At 47.6% G+C, this 20810-nt stretch overlaps 1 protein-coding gene and 1 long non-coding RNA gene across 6 annotated transcripts in view; both read right to left on the bottom strand.

Moving 5' to 3' along the window:
- The window catches only part of SKAP1 (src kinase associated phosphoprotein 1), a 142956-nt gene that overhangs the window by 76865 nt on the left and 45281 nt on the right, over nucleotides 1-20810 (bottom strand). The gene's annotated exons all lie outside the window — the stretch shown is intronic.
- Nucleotides 162-4643, bottom strand: LOC119714172 (uncharacterized). The gene is made up of 3 exons (XR_005261275.2): nucleotides 4518-4643; nucleotides 2565-4087; nucleotides 162-176 (listed from the first exon to the last, which is right to left on the bottom strand). It is a non-coding gene; the product is annotated as an uncharacterized lncRNA (long non-coding RNA).

The raw sequence follows: 20810 nt of genomic DNA, 5'->3' as shown, positions 1-20810 counted from the left end.
AGGCACGGTGAGAGCCGAACTCCTTTTAACAACTTCTGCTGGCTTTGGCTGATGTCGGCCGGGAGGTTCACGGTCAGTGAAGGCCAGGACGCAGCACGCGGGCGGCTGGGGCGTGCGCACCAACATCGCTTCCCTCAGGAGAGCCGGATCAAAGCAAGTATCGAGATGACAAGTTTCTGGCATTTTAAGGGAGGAAAGGGTGCAGTTAACGTTTCTCCTGGTTTAATCTCTCCAGGCGCAAATTCCTGCGGGGCAACGAACAGAAGCACAGCCAGGGCCGAGGCCCTGGGGTCACCCCAGCTGAAGTCACTGGGACAGGAATGTCACCACGGCTCCCCCCTCGCTCCTCACCTGCTGCAGGGCAGCACACCTGTGGCTGGCAGCCCTTGCAGGTGGTTTAACTGCCGACACTAAGAAATACAGCTGGATTAATATTTAACAGTGCCAGCAGGGCATCTTTAAGCATTACGGTCTGTCAGAGGTTGCTTTAGAGTTACTCCAGCTCCAGAAGTTTCCACAGACCCAGTCACCCATACTCTGCCTAAGTGTGTATTTTGTGCTGCTGGAAAGAAAGCAATTCATCAGCACCTGGAATTCAGCGTGGCCTCGCATGAGCAGCTTGAACCTAGCTGATAGGAAGCACGGTCTGCTGGGGCGAGCACCAGACTGGAACTGGGGTGGCCGGGCCCGAGCCCCCCTCTGCCATGGAGACCCCCGCGGCCCTGGGCACATGGCAGGACCTCTCGTGCCTCTGCGCCTCGCGTGGGCAGAGCCGATGTGTACCCGTTTTGGTCAGCACGGTTAGAAGCCCGTGAGGAGGGTGGCTCCGTTTCACTGTGGAGCAACTGAATTGTTCGGAAGAGCTGCTGCAGTCTCACAGAACATCACTGGCAAAAATGGGGAGGAATCCCCCAGTTTAAGGAAAGAGCTGCCCTCTCTCTGAACAGGGCCCCGGTGCCAGCCCCCATGCCTGGCAAGCCTCGGTCACTGCTTCAACAGTGCTTCAATCGTTTTTAGAGCAACCAGGCACACATTTTCTCTGCTGGGATTCCACTAGCCTGAGCGATTGGGCTTTTTTGTTGTTTTTGAGAAACTGTTTCACAAACTTACCACTGCACCCGTCCTCAAAGATGGGATAAATACCGAATTATTATTTGGGACCCAGAACCAGCAATTGCACCAAAGCCAAAATACCAAATACTTCAATGCAAAGCCTGTAACTTTTTCTGACTGAACGAGGAAAAAGATATAACTCAGCAACCTTTGCAGAAGAAGCATATGAAGCTAAGCATACACTTGATAAACACATCTCCCTGGACCAGACCTATCTGTCTGGCTCCTGAATTAATTTCTGTGCCTGGCCGGGACAGGTGAGTGACTGTTACCCATTGCATCAGCTACGTCCCTCGAAGAAGACAAGCCTGTCAAATTTTTACGGCCTCCTTCGTAGAGAACAGATACACACACACACACTGGAGGACAAGAGAAACTAAAAACATCCAGTTGCTTTTTTACAAGCATTCTTGCTTTAACTAAATATTTGCAATATGTTTATACAAAGTGAGCTGCATGACCTTTTATAGAGAGAGCTGAACAAGCATTAACTCCACAGCCCTCACCACAAGCCATTCACCTACCGATTCCTAGGATCCCTGTAAAAAATGCAGTAATTATCTTCCCCCCTCGTTTTATCGATGAAGGAAAGGCAATGACTACTTGTTCAAACACATTGCCAAAGATTCATCTAAGTTGTCGTTTTTTTCCTGACTAAAAGATTTGAAAGGCACAATAAAGTGCAACACAAATACCAAAAAGCAATCAAATACAAATTATTAGCTGTTAGCATTATACAAAGCACCACAGACTCCACCCAGGCATGGGCACGGTATCAGATGTAGTTAAACAGGGATAGTTAACCTCAGTTGGAAACTGATTTTTCTGATACCAAACTGGTTTAAAAGAACCGAGTCCTCCCCCCTGCCGTCCAGTATAGCTCTGGCTTCCTGCTCCTTTAGCATACAAATGCACATCAGCATTTCAAGCTGATTTAACGGCACCATACGAGGGGGTGGCACACACCACGATGAACGGATTCAGAAACTGGACGCGAGCGACTGGGCTCTGTGGCTGGGTGTTTGCTCGGTTAGCAGTGCCATGCAGTTCAGGCTGCCAGTTGTGTGATGCACTCCTTCATTCACAGCCTCTTGGCTAAAATTGACTGGGACAATTTATTGCATTCCTCCTTTTGGGCTGCCCCTTTTGGAGCCAAAGAATATACCTCGGTAGGTACGCGTTGCTGCTCACATGGCCCTTGCTTACTAAGAACTAAAGGACTGTCAACATGCTGCATGACAGAAAATGCAATATCAGATATCGCACAAAAGGATGGTTAATCTCTAGAGTCCTTCAACTGTCTTATAAAAACTCCAATATATAAATAATATCAGTATGGAAGTGGAAGTCCCCGCAGAGCAGGGTCCTATCACGCAGCGTGTTTTATGTACACGTTGAAAAAGGCTGTCTATATTCAGAGGAGATTATATTTTAAACAGAAGATAATGAACCTCATTTTGCAGGTGGGGACAGAGGCATAAAGATAATTTGCACATGCAGAATTCGTTGCTACGCCAGACGCTGCGCTCAGATCCTTATAGGTCCTGTCCACTGCCACCGCCATGAAGCATCCTTTCCCTCCGTTGTTCCATGCCGTCATGTAGCGTCCCAAAGTTCCTCTAGAAAACAACCCAGGCTGTTACACAGCTCAACTGCTATTCTGGGGCAGATTCTGTGCTTGGTGGTACTGCTGCAACCCTGCTCACTTCAGTCTGGCTGCAGTGGAAAACCGAGCTAAATTTGGCCCTCGGGCACCTCCAAAAATAATTGGAGGTGAGAAAAACACAATAGCAACACACAGCTTTTAAAAGTATACATAAAATATTTAAAAAAATAGATAAATTATATATGTGTATACAATGCCCAGAGATGCCTCGATTTATACGATACGGTTTCCTGAGAGCAGCACAGCTCCAGGCAACAGAAATGAGAAGTCAAGCTGAACAGCAATGCTGTATCCCCGAGATTGTGACATCTTATAACAGGGAACAGAGGTGCCCCTGGGGCACTACGTAAAAATTATTACTGAGCAGCAAAACAACAATGTAAGTTAATTTCATTGAAATTAACAGTAGTTTCCTCCCCTTGAGCACATGGAGAGGTATAATCAGAGCGAAAAGGGGGAGGCATGTGTAAAGAGTCAAGTGGTTTGAGTGGCTGAATCGCACAGATGCTTTGGAGAGACTTAAAAGCAAATAAAACTATTTCAGGATTTTGGACGGATTTTATTTTTTTTTATGGAAATCTTAAGTGATTGTTCTCTAGCCTTTGGAAGCTTTAAAAAAGAAACCCTACCTCTTCTTTAACTACATTTTCCTTCACTGAGCCCAGACGTGACAGTAGGGCTGCCTGCTGCTGATGGAGCTGCTGTTTTCCATTCAGTAAGGCGATGGCAGCGGATCTGTGGTGTTTCCAACAGCCCAGGGATCTGACGTGCATCTGATCTACCAGTGAACCCTCTCCTGAAAAGCTTTGGTCCAGAAATGGGTTTTTGCATAGTGTAACTCCTGCTGTGAATTATTTGAACTAGATTACAATTATTATATTAGTACATACTTCTAAGGTGAGTTAGAACAGAACAGATCTGTTTTATGTTGGCACAATTTGTTTACTTCCTCTGAAGGCATTCTGGGACCAGTGCCTCCACATGCCTTCAAAGCACGTGCATCGGCAGAACAGCGCAGGAGCGCGTAGGCTTGCCTTTAATAGATGGAGGCTCTGACTCTTTAAAAACACAATCCCATTCAAAAAGTACTTACACACATGGTTAAGCCCTGCTGACTTAATTTGTTAAGTAAAGGCTGTTTTAAGCATCTGCTTAAATGTTTTGCTGCAATTGCGGCCACAGAAGTTGCAGGCTGGCATTGCTCAGACAGGCTCAGGACGGGTCGTGCGAGCCAGGCTTGCGGGTAGCAGAGCCGAGGGACCCGGCTCTGTGCTGGGCGAGCAACACCTTAATAAACACAACAAGCACCTGAAAGAAAAAGAAAGAAAGAGAAAAAAAACAACAGCTCTATAGTCTTAGTAAGCAGGGGAAAGTTCCTGTGGACAAAACGCTTTAACCCGCCCTGCCAATACAGAGCACCTTCCTCTGAAAACTTTGAGAGCAACTAAACCTCAAGGGAGAAATCTCACGGAGTGAAGACACCGGTGGTGTGAGGTCTCACCTTTTCCACCTAAACTAAAAGCCTCACCTCTGCGGGGAGATTTTGCAGTGCCCAGCCCCTCCCCAAAACCCTCCAAGAGCAGCAGCACGCACTCGGCAGCCCTGCGGCAGCTCCCCCGCGGCAGCCCCCACCTCCCCTTCTGTGCTCCGCTCTCGGGCAGGGGCAGAGGGGGCTCCAGACAAGGGCAGGGGGCAGTTTGCTTATTTCTTGTTTCTGGCTCTACGTTCCCGTCCTGACCTGGGGCCAGCTGCTCCGTGCCTCAGTTGACTCCTGCCCAAGGATGCCGAGGAGCCGGGAATCACAGCCTTGCCACCCTCCCCTGGCCGGCAGTCTAAAAAGCGCTTTACTACAAAGCGTTCTTCCTTAAACATAAGGATAAGAGACAAAACGTCCTCTAGTGATAATGAAACAAAAGGGAGAATACTCAGAAATTCAAAATGAAGACCAAAAGCCTTTCGTCTTGTCCTCCTGCTGAAGTTCAGTAATATATGAGGCAAGCAGGGTAACATATCACAGGCATCCAGGACATTTGTAATGCCAGGGTCAAAGTGCCACGCACAGAATTGTGCCTTCTCCCTCCAGGCACAAGTCTCCCAGGCAGATTTTCAGCTGGTGTAAATTGCCCAAACCCCATAATGAAGTTATGACAATTTACAACAGCTGAGGATCTGTTCATCTAATGAAGAGAAATACTGGGAGGAGGGAATGAATTAGTTTTAAGTAAGAGCTCATTGCAGAGCACACACAAACATCTTTAAGAGATCCCTGAGAACCATTCCCTTATCTAAAGAAACCAGAAGAGAAAGAACAACGACATCCCCTCCTAAGCAGTGGGATTTTTCTTCTCCCTTCAGCTGAAGGATGGAATTCAATAAAAGCTTCTCAGACACACAGGAAAAAAATGATCTACAAGTAAGCGAAGATGTAAATAGTATTAAAAAGGGGCTTCACTTTTCTTCTCGGCCGTGGGTTGTTTTTTTCCTGTTTCCCTCAAACAGGAAAGCCAGCCACGCTGGCCCATATTTCACCCCTGACAGTCCCTTCCATCACTGGAACAATAGCCCTGCGCGGCTGACCAGGGTCACAAGCGCGCGGGCGCTTTCCCAACACTGCGGTATCGGCAGAAAACATCAGTCTCTATCTCCGATTTTCTTCCTGTGATTCTCTTGGCAGAGCCCTCTCAAGCCCTGGCTATTTCACAGAATAACTACAAAATCCAGGCAAAAAGTGACTTCGCTGAGTGCTGAACAAAGAGCCCAGATGTAAAACGTCCATCTGGATACAGCCTTGGCAGCGCGAGTTCGCTGCATTACAGACAAGATCCTGTATTGATCTATAGATAAACTATCAGGAAAGGGGTCCTTTCCTTGCAATCCACCCTCATCGCAGTGGATATAAAAATAAAATACCCTGTCTCTGTGTATGGAGCACATATGTCCTTTCCACATGGGAGACCCCATTTCCTGCCACAAGTGTCCCAAGGCCAGCTGCAATAAATACAAGCGGTTCAGCTGGGCAAAGAAGCGCAGAGTTACAGGCTCAGATGAACTCCGACAGACCAGAAGAACTCGGCAACTGAATTTAAATGAATTATTCCTGTAGCAGACTATGCACGAGGTATGAAATAGTTTGTGCAATATTTCAGCCACCCGAGATGGGAAAGAGCACGAGGTTTGACCCGGTGTTCTCAGACACCAGAACAGAATCTTTCGGGGCACGGATAAAAGCCAGAGAGAGTGCAGGAGGCACAGGATGAAGGAAAATAAAACAACCCCTTCGCAACCTCTGCCTGTAAAGCACTGCACATTTTAAAATCCCAGAGAAAACAAACAAAAACCACCACCAACAACACAGCAATGCTAAAATGTACTAAAATAAAAGCCATACAAACCCCAACTTGGCTAGCTTAAATGCACTGTTACTAATATTAATATGAACCTTCTCAATTTAAGTCTTGATTTCTTAATATTCATTTTTTTAAGTAAGCTAATTAAGTTTTTGAATGTGCATTTTTTGTATTTTTGTGAAGAAAGCAAGGAAAGAAAAAAGACCAAAGCTCTTCAGCTGAAAGGGCTTTTAAAACATCTGTCATCGTAAACGTGTAAAACAAAAACAGGCAGCAGTGAATTCCCTGTCTTTATTCACTGTGCCACCCAGCAGAGGCAAAATTCATGCTCTGCAAGTTTCTCTAGGAAGCATTTATTGCAGAGATTTTTTTAATTAAAAAATTTGTTTCAATTTTTAAAAAAGGGAACGGGAGACTAAGTCGATGACGCCTGAAAAATGCATCTACTCAGCAGACTTGGAGCATTTTTCCAAAAAGAGGAGCGCAGATTGCAGCGGTGAGATGAGTGAAAGGGATGCAGAGCGAACACCTGAAAGATCCACTGACAGCACTTGTGCCGGAGGTACTCGATGGCTGTTTACACCAAGTGCCATCTGGCTGTATAGATATAATAACAATTATTCCATCGAGGTATGCGGCTCTCTAAATCATATTAATATACAATGATTCCACTAGTCTTATAGGACTTGCTGTTTCTGTGTGCTCCCATTTAACCTGGGTAATGCGCTAAAACAAGCCTGCCTCATCATTAAGAATTGATTTTTTATTTATGTGAATGTCGCTTGCAATCCCATGATATCCCTTTGTAATTCAGGAGAACAGGGGCTGCATCCCTGTGTTAATCTCGTTTTATGGCGTATCTTTAAAAATTTGCAGCATCTTGCTGCATTTGGATATTTATGTTGTGATTTGTGTCCTCACACAAGGCTGCTGTTTTGCTTCAGAGATCTATTTCACACGGCACCGGCGCAAAGTATCTAATATACTTCATTAGCTATATTACATCAGATAAGGGTTTTATTTCTTTAAATTATTTAACCTTGGTAGAGCCCACTGGGACCACATAAATTACAGCCCCACTAATGAAAATCATTCGTTAGGCTATTCAAAAAGCCAACAGGAAAAGAATTAAATATATTTTAAAATCAACTCTTTAATATACTTGAAATCTTAGACATTTGATAATTCAGCACAATCAACTGTTTTCTCACATCATTGCTGATTAGAGCTCGGTACTGAAACCTCTGAGCCAGCTATATAACATTTCTGCAGAATATACGGTTTTTCCCTCTTGTTTCCGAGTCTTTTGAAAAGCTCCTCTGCTGCCTTCCAAAGGAGAGCAGACTATTAAACACCTTTTTATCATCATCAGTAGAGGCAGAATTTAGTTCCTAATTACAGAAATAAATGTCAAACACTTGTGTGTCTTTTCTGAAGGCTGGAGCACGTGATCCAGCCACGGCGAGCGGAGGCGCCAGCGCTCGGCCCCGCGGCAGGGCCCTACCTGCGGCTGCTGGAGCCGCGCCGGTGCCGGACCGGGGCTGGGTCTGCACCGGGCAGGGGGGTCCGGGGGCGAAGCAGAATTAGGTGCACGTGCTCCGGTTGTTATCTGAGCGTTAAGTAATAAAAATGGCACATTTAATTCAGACTCTCCCCGACTAAGTATCTCATGGGGGACATCTTTAATAACACCTTCCACCATCCATATCACTATTATGGTAAACGTTGCTGCGTTAGTTTAAGTTACTCATTTGTTGTCCGACCTTTATGAAGCACAATTGTGAAACCTGCCGTTTGGGCTGGTGGGCTTGGTCAGGCTCCAGGCACGCAGAGCATCGCAGAGCTTTTGGAGGATATGAGAGAAGATGATGAGATTTTCGCATGTTCTCATGAAAAAAAGGCCACAGAAACCATAGCTCCCTTTTTTTGTCTTTGCTTTTTCCAAGCATTTAAGAAGAGAGTTGAACACCACACACACACACCCCACGCACCAAAGCAACCCTAACAGGGGGTTCGGAGCACAAGGGCTTGGGCACAGGACAGGTCCCAAGCGGTGCCGTGGCACCTTCCCGGGCTCCTGTGCAGGTTTATCCCCATCCTGAGAGGGAACCGGCAGAGGAAAGGGAACATGAGCTGCAACCACCCTCCTCCTCCTCCCTGCCAGCAATCAAACCAAGCTAGCTGCAGAAAGACACAGCAAAAATAAAAATCATGAACAGGGACAATGTGGGGATGACAGAAGCCCTAGAGCTGCGGTGCCCTGGAAGTGGAACCACCTCCCCAGGAGATGGGCAGTGCCCATGGATCTACTGGAGCCTCCCGGGGGGTCTCAGGGTGGCTCAGGGCCACCCCACAGCGCCCGGCCAGCCCTGGCCACCGTTGGCCACCTCCAGCCCTCGCGAGCAGCCTGGGAGCAAGGCAAGGACTCTGCTGCATTTCGGAGGCGTCAGCAGCCAGATAATGCTCTTGAGAAGTGGTCAGAGTCTGGGCTGCTCTCCTGAGCTTTGCTAGAACCCGGAGCAACTTTACCAGAATAAACGAGAGCCAAAAGAGACTTCAGCCCTCTCGCTCCATGGGTGAAACGAGAGGCGGCTGCGCCCTCGTCTCCGAGCGGGCACCGGCTCTTCCTCGCTCCGAATGTAGGATCACGCGCCGCTGTGACCCCTATAAAACCCCGGGTTTAAAATGGTGATTTAAGAATGGCAGTTCAATTTCCCAGCTCCTATAGATTTAAAATCAGAACCCTGTAGAAGCCAAATGTATTTTCCCTGCTTTAATTACTGCACCTTAGTTTGTTTCAAAGGGCTTTTATTTTATTTTTGTTAAACCTGTAAAATATGCCCAGCACAGAGTTAGCTTTAACGTTCAGCTGATAAACCATGAAAAACATGGGGTTTGCAATGAAACTGCTGACAGCAACAGTAAAGACAGAGCACTGCCATTGGGTGTTGCTGCAATTTGCCTTCTATGGCTGTCTTTGAAACAAAAAAGCTCCACACGCAGCATGCAAAGAAGTTACAAGTGTGCCTGTGTTGGGGGCTGAGGGAGGGGGAACGGCACATGTAAGACGAGAAGGGCGGGTGGTCGTGGCAGTGGGAGTGGGGGAAACTGCAGATCAATCATTTATAATTAACAAAAATCCGATTGGTGCTTTAAATAGAGATCAATGTGTTGCAGGCTGAGTGGATTGCGAGGATGTATTCACCTTCTCGTAACTCTCCTAGCAAGCTGTCACACCTACAGAATCACCATTTGTTTTGTTAACAAAGCTTCAGGGGGCGCCAGGCTCTCATTGAAATTTCATTAATCTAATGGAGTAAAGTCCTATAGAAAAAAATCAAATTCTCGTTGGGCGAGATGGTACCTGGGAAAGATAACCTCTGTTTGAACTCCCCGACTCTGATCGCTCTGCTATTAGTCTGAGGAAATAGACAGCAACTAGGATGATTACAGCCACCGGCCTCGGCGCTCCCCCCTTCTCTCACCACCCCCGGCCCTAACCAGCAATTCCCAGCGCCAGCACCCGGCTGCGGTGGTGGGGAGGGGGCCGGGGCGGCCGCGGCCCCTGGGGCGCAGGGCAGCAGACACGGCCGGGTGCCCTCGGCACTGGGTGCAGGGGGGCAGCAGGGCAGGCTCTCGGCGGGTGCCCGGCATATCCAAACCCTCCCGTGGTGCCGTCCTTCCTGGCTCCAATTAAAAAGCAAGCAAACAAAACAACAAATGCTCAGTTCTCTTCCCTGTGCAAGTCCACCCCTCGACTTCTCCTTCTTCAGACCCCGAAAGGCTTTGCTAGATGTTTCCAAGGGAAAACACTCCTGCTGCTGCTGGACGCGTGACCTTTAGAGACAGGACAAGCAGCTCTTGCTAATTTCTTGAAGATGTTGTATTTGGAATATTCCAGGAATCCCAACAACTGGAGTAATACAATCGCAGGAGAATCTCAACTTTCAGTTCACACTCCTCCCAAATTCCTCGTCCCCTTGTTTGTGGGAAAGGACAGGAAACTTGAATCCAAGAGAGGAAAGACCATTAAAAAAAATAATCTCACGGGTTTCTGAATGCTTGGGATAACAGTTGGAGCAAGGTTTTCAGAACTCAGCACCGGCTTGAAACGGACCACATAAAGGTGCTACTGAGCACAGACATATGCACTGTTAAATTCTGCTAAGCAAATGGCAATTATTTTAAAAATTCTTTTAAATTTATTGGAGAAGTGAAACAGTAATTCCTCCTTTCTCAAATCACTCATCCAGGTGGCTTATAAAGTCCAGCTGCAATTTTTATTCTGGAGGACTTGTATATTCCAACACAACGCTACACTTGCCATCTGTGGCATGTGGTTCTGAGTCCTTGGCCAACTGTCAACATGAAAATAATAAAATAAAAATCATGCCATTATTTCAAATTAAAGTACTCCGGCAATAAATAGAACTTTAAATGGATCGGACATGGAAATCAAAACCTGAAAAATCTCATCTGACTGAGCATAAATTTAACCGCATCAGATAAAGTGTTTGTGCCACTTCACCCACATCACCAGATACAGCTATTAGAAAAAAAAAAAGAGTATTTGCTTTCTGTTTACAATCCAAATATACGGTGCACTCTAGTGCCCTCATCTGAAACTGTCGCAGGTCTTTACGGTAAGCTGAGTGAGCCTCCACTCTTCCGGGAAGGGCACTCACTCCCTGTCGTGAACGGAGAAGCCGGGGCTGCCGCTGTGCTGGGAGGACGGCCGTGCCCACCCCATCTCCCCCTCTGCTCTCAGGAGCTGCAGGGGCACACCCGGGACAGGGGCAGGTGCCACTTGGCTGTGACACCGGTCCCGCCCCGGCTCCCCCTTCTGACAGGGGCTGTTGTGCTCCTGCGTCACCTTTTGGCATTTTCCCTCCCAGCCTTCGCACGGGGTCTCGGCCATCACCGTCCCCAGTGCTGAGATGCTCCCCACCCGCCTCACCTGCGTGCAGCCCGGGCTCTGCGTGCAGCTGCTGGAGGGCTGGTGATCCTCGCCCTGACCCAAACACCTCTGGTAGCACGCAAGGAGCACCACGCAGAGCCCCCCGGCCGCGCTGCAGCTGCCATTTGTACGGCTGCACCGAGCCGAGCTGCATCTCGCGCTGGGGTTTGCGCTTCTCCTCCTGCAGCCCCCTGCCCTCCTGCTCTTACCAGGTGAGAGCAAACCAGCGCAGACCAGGTTTCCCAGCCCATGATGCTACATCAGAGAGCGTGAAAAAAATGGCAAACTCGTGGGGGCGATGCAGGAGGGCAGCAGGCCAGCCGTGCCGGCCAGCACACGGGTGTGGGATGGCAGCGGGAAGGGACGCGGCCGCCCCAGGAGGGGACAGCCAGGCGAGATGAGCCGGAGACGGTGCCTGTTGGGGACGCAGCGTAGCAGGGCTGGACGCTGACCCTAAGGAGTCTGACAGAGATGGGGACGCAGGCAGGGACTCAAGGAGAGGGCAACAGAGAGACGGCGGCGTAGTTAGGGTTTGGGCACTGCACACGCTGCCCTCTCCCTGATGTCCTCACCAGGCACAGCTCTACTCACGGACTGATATTTTTCCCACGTGTGCCTTGCGTGCCCGAACCCCTGTCCTTTCACAGGAGCCTGTTTGTTTGTTCGTTGCTCTCACGCACACACGGGTGCTTCCAACCGTGGGTCCACCTGTGGAATCAACTTCCCATCCTCCGTCTCTTATCACTGTTTATTCACTTACGATGCTTTAAGATACGCACTGGATGTGACTTTGCCTTTCTGAGCCAAGAGGGATAAAGGACAAGCAGTGGTGGGAGAGAAGGAAGTGCCCTACCAAGTTAAGATACCTCCAGGAAAAACAAGAAACCTTTGTTTAAAGTACACCACCTTTCTGGGCATCTGTCTCCTACCAGAGAGAGAGAAAGACTGCGAGTGAGAGAGATGTGCGCGCACACACCCAACTGCAAACACACACACACACACACACACAGATGAGCCTTCAGGGAATTGTATGAACTTTTGAACCAGAGATGCAGAGACAGAGCCTAGCCTGTTCCCACTTTAATAAACAATTTTTTTTTTCTTCAATTAATTAAGGTTTGGAAAGAAAAAAAATTGCAGAAGAGAAGTAATTTAGCATGCAGTGCGTACTTTACAGATGGATCCTACCTTTGGATGCTTATTAAATCTATGCATGATTGCGCTAGAGAAAATTAATCGCATTGTTTTTCACTATTCAGAGGGGTTTGCAAACAGCAAAGAAAATGATGCAGAGCTCTGGTTCCCCCACCCCCTCCCTGCTCCCCGCATTCACACAGTAACAATAAGGACAGAAACCCAATTCACATCGCTCCCGCACCCGCGCAGTGCCAGAATGAGCGTGTTTTACTCGCGGGATGTCAGACTTTCCGAGTCAAAGTCAGACCCACCGCCCGATCCACTGGCACACGAACGTTGATTTCCAAAACCCAAAAACCCCACTACCCAAATTCCTCACCCTAGGGCCTCTGAGCTACTCAGTTAGAGTGAGGGGTTTATTCAGACCCTGCTGGGAAGAAAGAGCTGGCTGCCTGCTGGGGGTGTGCGCTGCAGTAAAAGTACTGTACTTCAGCTTGCTGAGCAACCCCCGAACCTCCAGTCCTTTGGCGATGGAACATCTTAGTGCAGATCTGCAAGGTATTGAAGGAAATGCCCAGGGAGCCAGCAGAGACCTGCATCGCCTCAGCCTCAGTCAAAGATGGGCACGTTCTGGAGAAGGTGCCTGCCTCTGGCCTCCTCCCGCTGTAGCTTCAGGCGGGGTGCTCCAGAACATCCCTCGCACCCAGCTCGCACGGACCGCGCTACTCCAGAGGAGTCAAAGAGAATCACGGGGTTCTCCATCAGGCACCCTGAGTCTCCGTCTCAACCCCACAGGGCTGGGTTTTTACCACCAACAGCTCCCTGCTGGCAACAAACCCACCATGTTTTATACGTTTGAACCTGGATCTCAATAGGTCAGAGGTAATAGTTCCCATCTTTCTCCCCTTGTTTCTCTCTTTCGTCCACCTAAAATATGCAGGAGTCCACAGCTTTGAGTCCCAAGGACTGGGAATTGGCAAGTTTTAAAACCAATTCCACATTTTAATGGAATCTGAAAGGAAAGAGGGAGGGTAAGGAGCTGGCCAAAAGAGAAGTAGTAACGTCAGGAATCTGACAGAGGAAACGATGCTGAGCTGGATATTCTGAGCAAATGTTCTCCCTTCTGTGAGACAAACCCTATGAGGACAGGGGAGGGTGCTCAGCTGTAACCCACAAAACTCACTTTGTTGCATACAGATATTAATGTGCAAATAGCAACCAGTGCTCTGCTTAATGCCAACCAAAGAAAACAGGCCTGTATCCGCATTTCAGCTGGGCTAAAATTGAGTAAAATTATGGAAACTAATCAGGTAAAAATTTGACATTAGGAGCAACCATACGAAGAAGGGCTCCTCAACCAATGCGACAAAGGAGCATAATAAAATAAGGACACAGGGCGAGACTTCTCTCTCACCCCAAATTTAGCGTTCCTAGCCACCAGCTGTAATTTCATGCTCTAATTTATAAAAGCAGAAACCGTTAGCCAGAAGCTACTCGCCTCTCACTTACTCAGATGGCGGCTACAGAGAAAAGAGATGGAAGCAAAGATTCACTGAGCAACAGTGCATGTTTGCACCAAGTGCTGGATGTCAGCAAACTAAGTGTGCAAGAAATTACGCACAGGACTGTGCACTAATTAGGTCTATGTGGTACACACAGGAAAAATACACATGAAATAAAGGGCAGGTGGCATAGCCCACTGGCCCAGGCATGCCATGCGTTAGGGACTACAGTGCATTTAAGGATTTAATTTAACATAACTCAGTTTCTCTGATTCAATTCCTAGTCCTCCACTCACTCTGCAAAATAGAAATAATTGCTACCTAGTCCACCAGCAACACTGCAAGAGCGAAAGCAGCCATGGCTGGTGTGCTCAGCATTGGCTCCTGCACTGTCACAGCCAAAATAACCATCTGTCTTGGGCATAGACAACAGATTCACAAAAATAAGGGTATGCAAAGAAATACATGTGATTCCTAACTTGCACCAGCTGCCAAGTGGAGAGGTCAGCGACACCAATGCCAAGCCAGCACCAGGAGGCAATGCCTGCACTGTCCGGGTGAGGAGCCTGCCCCAGCACCGCTACATTGCCACAAGCCTTAAAAGAAGTCTGAGGTTTTGTGCCATGTATCTGCTTGTATCCAGAGCCGTGAGGTGCCAAGCTTCAGAAAAACATCATGCTCCAGCATCGTCCAAACAGCTGATAAGAACTAACCCGCCAGTCAGAGTAAGGTTAAGATGTAGAAAAACAGCCACTAAAGAACAAAAAAGACAACCAGAAGTAAACCAGGCAGAGATTCTACCTTCTGCACACGAGAAAAAGAGCACAAAGTGCTCTGATGCTTCTCAGAAGAGCATCACACAGGATCTTGCCCACTCCCAACAGCTCTGTTTCCTTGCTAAGAGCACATTTCAGACATGCATCCAACTACGGTGAAAGCAGAAAAGGCTTTTCTTGGTATGAAGCATCTACAAAGGGAGTTTTTGCACAAAATAGTCCTGATGTTTTACAACCCACATCCCAGCCTGCTTTACAATAGCCTCTTGTAATAGTTATGTACTTATTATCACATTTTAGTGCATTAAAAATACATTGGGCAAAGCAAATAACTTTAAAAAACAAATTTTACCAATGTGGAGCTGTAACATTAATTGCCAGGCTGTTTCTATGTCTGCTGCTTCCCTCTATAAGCAATTGCTAGTATATCTCCAGCTGAAAAGGTAAGGGACAAAGCGAACAGCCAGGGGCTCTGCCTTCCTCCCGCTCCCAGCTCGTGAAGCCCTGGGAGCAGCATGCACCCACACTGTGCTGCTACGAGTTCCCTTGCATTGCACTTCTCTTACAGAAACCTTGAAGGCCCCCAAATACAAACAGCGTGTGCCTTCCTGAGCGCGCTTCTGCTTTCCTGCATGCCGACGAGTAAGATTTTGTTCACAACAGATATAAAAGGAAAGAGTATTGAGGAGCTGCCGGGGGTTCAGTCCTGTACTGGAAGCCTCTCATGCAGCCTACTTGCGCGGGGACGCAGCCGCTGACGCTCCCAGCCCCGTGTGGCACCAGACATCAGCAGAGGACCAGTGATCTCCTCCTGCGCTCCTTGCATAAAAAAGGTCTCAGTCACACAGCTCGCAGCTGATTTGCAAAAGTTGTTTTACATTACGGTTACAGCCCTACATCTATTAACTCATAATAATAGGGTTATAACAACAATTTTTAAAAATAAGACAATGAAGTCATACTGATAGAATAGGCCATAAACAGGGATCTATAGCCTGCTTATTGCTTTGTAATGATGAAATACGAGTTACTCTCAGTTAGCTAGAAGCAGAATTATTATTTTTTTAAGCTGCATTTATTAAATAAATTATCTGTAAGTTCTGTTGTCTGGAAGATACCACACATCACTGGAACTTGGCAATTTGGCCCAGGTAGGGAAGAGAAGCAAGCAAAGTGCCAGCACTTTCCACTCAAGGTTCCCAGGGTACTTCAGACACTATAAAACTTTAAAACGTGGCACACCGTGTCCACAGATGAACAAATCTGATGCAGAGGGAAGGCACAAAGAGGTTGTCTTGCAGGTGAAGCAGAATCACATACAAGCTGAAAACACGCACTCCGCTCCTTACTCCCTATTCTGGTACCTGCAGAACCTCTCGGTCCTATTTCCCCCCCCCAGGAGCTGTGCAGGTATGGGACTGCCGTTCCTGGGCTCCCCCTGGGATGGCAGTGCTGCGGAGGATTGGGCCGTGTCTTCAAGGGCAGCACTGCAGCCACAAAAGCAGAGCTCTTGTGAGTTCAGCTCTCTTGAGGCACCTCTGCGGCTGGGATGAGGATCAACATTACCCCCAAGGCCTTTGACCCAGTAGATAATGCCACTCCTATTTGTATTTTCATTGTTTAGAGCAAGTGAGTATTTCCACAGCTGTTCTGAGGTCTCCAGAACTCGCAGTCAGGCCCTTTAGACACCTAAACGCAGGAAAGCAATTAAGCATATGCTTACGCGTGGTACTGATGACAAATCATTTTCTGTTCTGGAGATTACAGAGAGAGACTGCATAATTATTTTTAAAATAACTTCCAACAGCAAACACCGGCATTTCTCAAGTTCAAAAAAGCTGAATCAAGACCTCTTCTGGGACACAAGACGACAGGGGCTTCACGAGAATGATAAAGGGAAGAAGATTAACTCCAGTCAACTGGCCTTCCCCACCCAGCCCTACCGGCACAAGACCTTTTACAGTCTGGAGACTGACTGATGCTGCTGGGGCAGATGCCCTTCACCCAGATCTGGCCCCATGGTGCTGGGCACCACTCACAGCCACAGAAAGCCTTTTCCTTTCCTCCGGAGCACAAGGAAGAGTCGTGGCACAGAAGTGAATTACCCAAATGGCCACTGGGGAGTAGGAGGCACAGCACAGAGCAGCAATCGAATGTGCGGTCTCCCAGCCTCCACACCCGTGGCACCTCAGCAATTAACCCAGAGCAGCTGGCCCCTGCCTGTGCGCCCTGGCACGTGCTTTCCTGCACGTACCCTACAGCGTTATGTGTACACATAATGCAATAAATACATCTACAATAACATACTACATACGGTGCAAGTGCACAACTCCAACTGGAGCAGAAATTACTCCTGCGTGCAGAACGTGTGCGCACAAACACCACTCGGCAGCTGCCCGGATTGCTGGTTGCCCATTTCAACAGGAAAGCACTCTGCAGCTCTCTGGAAATTCTGGGAAATGAAGAAATAAATTCAGCATTTGATAGCCGTAAAACTCAAAATGCACTGTTTGAGTTGGATGGCAACAGGGAAGAGGCGGCAGTACAGTTCTGGGAGTTTCACTGCATGTTTTGAGCCCAGGATGTCAGCTCGGAGCTAGAATGCTGTTTGCAAAGGCCCGCTCCTGTTTGAGCTCTGAGAAGGGTCGTAGCAAAGCTTGCCGCCAGCTAGCTTTAAAGGAATTTGACACGGGCCAGGTAAGCAGCAATAACCATCACCACTTTATATACAGATGCACCACAAACAAGTACCTCACGTTTATTGCCTGGGACCCTCAAAGCTTTAAAAAGCAGTCAGTGTGCTTTCCTGCTACGTGACCCATGGGGAAACCGAAGCACGAGGGGGAGCAGAGAAGCGACCCGGCAGAGGCAGAACAGGGCCCCAGCCGTGCCGCGGTGCCAGCAGCCATCCCCCTTCTCGTGCCCTTGCACCAGCTGCGGACACCACGAGGAGTCTCGGGGAGAACAAAACTTTTTGCATCCTTGGGAGATGGGGCGCGGGATGAACTGCCCGAGCTGCTGCCGAATACAACCAATTTGTCTGAGGTTTTAAGGGCTGGGGGAAGGGGAGGATGGAGGAGGCCTGGACTATCTTTCGGGGTTGCCATGGCTGCAAGGTCATCCTTCCAGACTTGGCTCTACCAGCAGAGTTCAGACGGGTCAGCGTGTGACCGGCTCAAACCCCGAGGTTAAAAGTTCAAGCAGTGACGGAAAAACCAATATGTCCACGCAGAGTATGCCGTACAATTTATTTCAATTTACATCAAGCCATGCATATAAAATTTAGATAAATTCTATTCAGATCTGATGTTGCCTGACACACAATGTATGCAAACAGATGTCTTTGGGGCTTTCACTCAGCTTTAGGGAGGAGACAGGGTGCTAAGTTAATATATATTAATAACAAATATAAATGGGGGGGCTTTTTATTGTGTTACAGAAAAGCTGGACAGAGATTTTAGGTTTAAAAACGCCTGATTAAAAACGCCCGGTTTTAATTTTTTTCCTCCGTTTGTAATTTCCCAAGCTCTCCCGATCCACACGGTGTCATATTAAGAAAGATAATGAGTATTTACAACTGCAGCCCTGGTTGTCACTGCAGTTATAGCCTCTATTTATATCCCGTGCCACTTTCTCTGGATTCCCAGTGACTGATGGTTTTGATTTATATTTGAACGCGGTCCCCCCTCTCTCGCCTCTCCTTGAGCTCCCACCTTCGGAGCAAAGCGAGGTGGCTGCGGCTCGGCACCACGGCCACGAGATGGCTCCTGGACCCCTTCTCCAGCCGCTGCCAGCACAGGGGTCTGCACCGAGTCCAGAAAGGCACCGGGTGCACCGAGCCCCGCAGGGACCAGAGCTGCGAGCAGCCACAGCGCAGCACCGGGGCAGGAAGAGCCCCTGCTTCGGCCAGCGGCGAGCGCTCCCTGAACCTGCCTGCAAAGTCCCCCAAAACTGCCCTTCGCTGCTTTTGTTTAAGGAATAATATGGGGGGGAAAGAAGAAAAGGGTGGGCCAGAATAAAAAATATATAGTAGGGCATGTGAAATGCCAGGGAAACAAGGTTCTCCCGTGACTTCACAGCAGCACAGTCCACCTGCCTTCCCCCAGGGCCAGCTCACCTGTGTGGGGCTCCAGGGGAAGGCTGGCAAGCAGCAGCAGGAGGGGAGCGAGGCAGAGGACTCGAGAGGCACCCCTTGTCCCTGGGGAGCTGCCCGAGAGCCCCTGGACACGGGGATTTCAGAAGCTGGTGCTGATCCAGTCCCCTGCAGGGCCGGGTCCCACTGTGCCTCTTCGGGCGGCTGCAGCTTCGCCCTATTGGGAACCTGCAGGATTAGGCTGAAATAATAAAATTTGAGTGTTCTGGAAATACACTGCAACCTTTTAGAGAAAATTAGCCAGATTGTTTCTGTAACTCATTTAATGTGAAACAGTCACACTTTAAGGGGTGCTCGAGTAGTCGACAGTAATAAGAAGCTGCTGCACTTCGGACGAATGAATTCTGCAATTATTTTTCAAAGGGCACTCGGCTGTACTACGCACGTACATGCTCCTGTGTCTAGAAGCACCTTCCAGCTTCCCAAGATTTTCTATTTTATAAATAAAATAGACTTATATCAAGTTCCTTTTTTTCTAGCAGATAACCAGAAAACCGTTAAGCTCATTTTGGCAGCATTGCATAAGGCAGCAATTAATAAAATCAACTTGCTTAAAAAAGTTTTTTTTTTTTTTCGTTTAATCCAATCTCTTTTTAACATGCTTTCAGTGGTTAAAAAACAAACAAACAAAAAAAAAAAACATGTTTTCAGGTGACCAATAATTTTCTAATAGTCATCTTTTACCTCCCTCAGCTTTTCTTCCTCCGGAAAATAATGAAAAAAATCATTTACAAATTCTTTAGTTAGCCCCATAAATTTGAACAAACGTACAGTCAGTTTTCTGTTAAGGCTAGACGACCAGAATTTCATACATCAGAATATAAATCCAATTCTCTTTACCTGCCAGAATTTCCTCGGAGAGCAATTCCAAGGTCACAAAGAATGGGCCAAATCCTGAAGTCTTTATTCAGTTTTATTTAGTAATTATTCTGACTTCACTGAGAATTTTGCCCGTGACCCGCAGTCCATACAAGTAATGCCTAAGTAATGGTTTAATAAAGACCTTGGCGCATTAAGGTAAGAATATTAGGTCAAATGGCAATCATCCGTCCAAGAGCACAAGTGTATGTTTGTGTTACAAATATATGTATGAAACCTTCCACATGTTCAGAGCAGTTGCTTATTCCGGGACAGGAAATTAATGATCTACCCACTTTTCAATGACTAAAAACGAGGGAATAAAACCATTTCAGAAGCCCTCAATTTCTCGATATGTACAAAGTGCCTTATTTTCATCATCCCTGTCAGTTATGACAAGTGCCGACTGGACAAATACCAGCTTGAATTCCGGCCATTCATTTCTATCCATGATGATTTGAGCAGGGGCTCAACTGCCTAAAATATATATGAGTTCTGTTTTTTCTACAGGAGGAACGATAAACTATAAAAACAAGACAGGAAGATTTCAGGATGCTTTGCAATGGTTATAGCTACTGCATTTCAGGCTCCAGTTCCACAAAATGGACATTTCCACCTTTAGAGAGGGGGAGGAAAAAAAAAAAAAAAAAAAGGCAGCATTCGGCCTCTCAGCCCACCTCTCCCAAGATGTGCCGCTCACTTGCTGGAAGCCAAGTTGCAAGAAATAAGATTTACTGCAGCAAGAAGGTTTTACTGTATTTGTAGTGACTGTTTCTTTTATATCAGTTCCAGGCTCCAGCTCATAGCATCCCTTGAAGAACAGATGTCCCAGAGAAGTGCAACCATTCATCCTAACAACAGTTTGGGGGGTCAGTCCCATAGGAGCCAGCAGCCGAGAGGGCTCTACAATTGGCATGAGAAATCTACTTTTCTGATGAGCCGGAGAATAATACAAAAACGGAGCATTGCTGTGAGCAAAAGACGCTAATTTGCTACACTACTGTATGTGGCTGGGGAGAGGCGGCAGGGGGGCAAGGGAGGTGCGAGAAAGAAGAGCGGGGATGGAGGAATAAAATTCCACAGTTACAGAATCAGTGTTCAGAACCTGCTCCCAGTTCTTCATCAGCATGAAAAATTACAACTGTAACCAGATTTTTCTCTGTCACCGGCGTAAATGTGCGATTACAGCTGTTCATATTTTCACTCTAATGAAGGGTTGCACATTTAAATGGTAAGATTTATTATATATTGTATACTGCCTATGTACATGCAAAACTGTTAACCGATGCCTAAAATGCTGC

This window comes from Anas platyrhynchos, chromosome 28 (assembly GCF_047663525.1).
Source record: "Anas platyrhynchos isolate ZD024472 breed Pekin duck chromosome 28, IASCAAS_PekinDuck_T2T, whole genome shotgun sequence".
In the NCBI taxonomy this organism is placed as follows: domain Eukaryota; kingdom Metazoa; phylum Chordata; class Aves; order Anseriformes; family Anatidae; genus Anas; species Anas platyrhynchos.
Note: the sequence above shows the minus strand (reverse complement) of the source record. Positions and strands in the feature narration are given on the sequence as shown.